Consider the following 3,269-nt stretch of genomic DNA (forward strand, 5'->3'; position numbering starts at 1 on the left):
GAAATGCTGGGTTTTTGTCAAATGGAGTTGCCATGATGAAGGGTCGCGCGGGGGGTGAGACCCGTTAATGGAGAAAACCTGTAAATGGCACAAAAAATTCACAAATGACAAAATTTTCTCCAAATTTCTTGAAATTTGGGCTGGGAATCCCCAATCAAGTACCATGCTCAGTCAAAGAGGCTTTGACCAAAATTTGGAGTGGATCGGGCCTTTTCCGTCGTTTTAGTGCCTTGGCCAACCTCCTTGGATCCGGCGATTGTAATTTTGACATTTCTCTAAAACCATGACACCTGTGCAAAACGTGAAGGAGGTTTTTCTTCTTTGGCATGTTATGGACAAAAACCTCTCTCAGTTTTCCAAAATTCATCTTTTATTGCTCTGGAACATCATTTGAGTGCGACTTGTCCCGATGTGCGAAACAAGGAATTTTGTCTAAATGGAGCGAAATGAAGGGGATAGGGGGCTTCTAAATTCTTGGGGAAATTTTTGGGAGTGGGGAGGGATGTTAGGAAGCAGGGGAAAGTGGAATCTCAGAGATTGAGCGAGGGGAAGGGGTCCAAAAGGGAAAAACACAGGCCCAACCTAGAAAATTGCCAAGTTGTAGCTAGAAACTAGGGTTTGTACAAAAATGAGGAATTTGGGGGATCTAAGGGATGGGAAGCATTTGATAGGGTATTTTAAGGATAGGGGAAGGTGTATGAACATCAGGATACAATTTTTGCTAATGATTTTACCATTCAAGAGAAACTAGCTTTCAAAACCCTAGGAGAGGGAAATGACCTTGCCAAGGCACAACTGAAGCATGAACAAGGTGTAACATGACCCAATGGAACCTAATATGATGATGAAAACCCTCTGAATGATGATACACTCAGCTGAATGATGACATGGACTGACATTTGGGCAACTTTGAAAAGAGTGAGAGCAAACCCTAGACCTAATGCCTAGTGACCAAATTTTGCTTGAAGACTCACTGAAATGACAAAATTTGACCTTGACACTTCAAAATCACTTTGTAAGAGCACGTTTGATCACTGGAGGAAGGTTGGCAAGACTGACACTAACAAGGTTATCCTTTAAGAGTTGGAGAACTTTTTGTTGATGCTCGATTTGATCTTCCTCTGCTTGAACCTTAGAATTTTCTCTTAAATATGATGTGATGGATGGTGGATTATATCCATAAAGTGCCATAAATGGGGTCATTTTTGTTGCAGTATGGAAGGAATTGTTATACCACCATTCAGCCAGAGGTAACCATTTGACCCATTTTGTTTGTTTATCAAATACAAAGCAACGAATATATCCTTCCAAACATTTGTCTACTATCTCAGTTTGCCCATCAGATTGAGGATGATAAGATGAGCTATGAGCTAACTGAGTACCAATACAAGAAAATAATTTTGTCCAAAAATTTCCAGTGAAAATGGGATCTCTGTCGCTTACAATAATCTTTGGGTTTCCATGTATCTTTTGAATTGTTTCCATAAATGCAGTAGAAATTTTACTGGCTTTAAATGGATGAGATAATGCACAAAGTGTTCATACTTGGTAATTTTGTCAACTACCACCATGATGGCACTCTTTCCTTCAGACTTGGGTAAACCTGTGATAAAATCCATTGAAAGCTCCTCCCAAAATTGACTTGTAATGGATAAAGGTTGTAATAGACCTGGGGTCTTAATTGTTTCAACTTTTTTTTGTTGGGAAACCAAACATTCTACCACGAACTTTTGAATATCAGATTTAAGGCCATCCCAAAAAAAATCCTTCTTAACCTTGTGGTAAGTTTTTAAAAATCCTGAGTGCCCTCCTAAGGGAGAGGTGTGCAATTCCCTAAGAATATTTTTTTTGAGTTGGGAATTATTACATAGGTATAAGTGATCTTTGTACCATAACAAATCATTTTTCCAGCTAAACGTATCAGATGTATTGGGATTGTGTTGTAACTTTTGAATGAGTTCCCACACTTCTTCATCATTCTTCCATTCATCCCTTTGCTTCGTTTATCCAATTTGGTTGGATAATAGAAATGGCGCAAAGAAATGCTTCCACATCCTCATCCTTTCTTGAGAGTGCATCTACCACAACAATTTGCTTCCCTTTTTTGTAGATGATTTCAAAGTCATAACCCAACATCTTTGTGACCCATTTTTGTTGCTCTTCTGAAGATAATCTTTGTTCTAAAATGTATTTAAGACTATCATGATCCATTTTTACCTTGAAGTGTCTTCCCATTACGTAGGGTTTCCATTTCTTAAGTGCACGTAGTATTGCCAACATTTCCTTCTCATAAATAACTGTGTAAATACTTTCCTTTGATTGGATGACTTTCGAAATCAATGGGTCTTTCTTCTTGCATTAAAACAACACAAATTCCATTTCCTAAGGCATCACATTCCACAATAAAGGTTTTTTTGAAGTTTGGCGTAGCTAAGACCGGTGCTTGGCACATTGCCTCTTTAAGATGTTCAAAGGCCTTCGTTGATTCTGGAGTCCATGAAAATGCATCTTTCTTCAATAATGTTGTTAGAGGTGTTGCTCTGGTAAGGCCAAAATGCATGACCAAAAATTCATAATGACCCTCATGAGTTCTAAATGTTGTTTTCAGAATGTCTTCGGTCTTCATTCTAATTTGATGATATCCTAAACGCAAATCCAACTTGGTGAAGAAAATTGATCCATACAATTCATCCAATAATTCATCAATGACAGGGAAATTTATCTTTAATAGTAAGCTTGTTGAGCTCCCTATAATCCGGACACATGTGCCATGATCCATCCTTCTTATGCACCAATACTACTGGAGCAGAGAAAGAACTTTGACTAGGTTGAATTATACCAGCCTCTAGCATTTCTGCAACCATACGTTCAATTTCACTCTTTTGGGAATAGGGATATCTATAAGGCTTGATGTTTGGAGGAACACTTCCTAGAATCAAATGAATAGCATGATCATGATCACGAATAGGTGGGAGGTCTTTGGGAGTCTAAAATACCTTGGAATGATTGTCCAAGACTTTTTGGAGATATTGAGAAATAGATCATTTCGATGTGGGAACCTCTAGCGAACATAATTGTGCAATTACGCCTCGTTGTTCTTTCTTTAGAAGCTTTGTCATTCCATTAGAATTGATTATCTTTCCCAGTTTCCCTACGATACCCCTTAATTCAACTTCCTTTCCTTCCAAAGAAAATTTCAAGAAAAGTTCTTGAAAATTAAAATCTATTGTACCCAAATACTGTAGCATTGGACTCCTAGTACAACATCG

The sequence above is a fragment of the Pinus tabuliformis genome, chromosome 4_2 (assembly GCF_031772625.1).
Source record: "Pinus tabuliformis cultivar Carrire ecotype Pingquan chromosome 4_2, CPIR1, whole genome shotgun sequence".
NCBI classification, from domain to species: Eukaryota; Viridiplantae; Streptophyta; class Pinopsida; order Pinales; family Pinaceae; genus Pinus; species Pinus tabuliformis.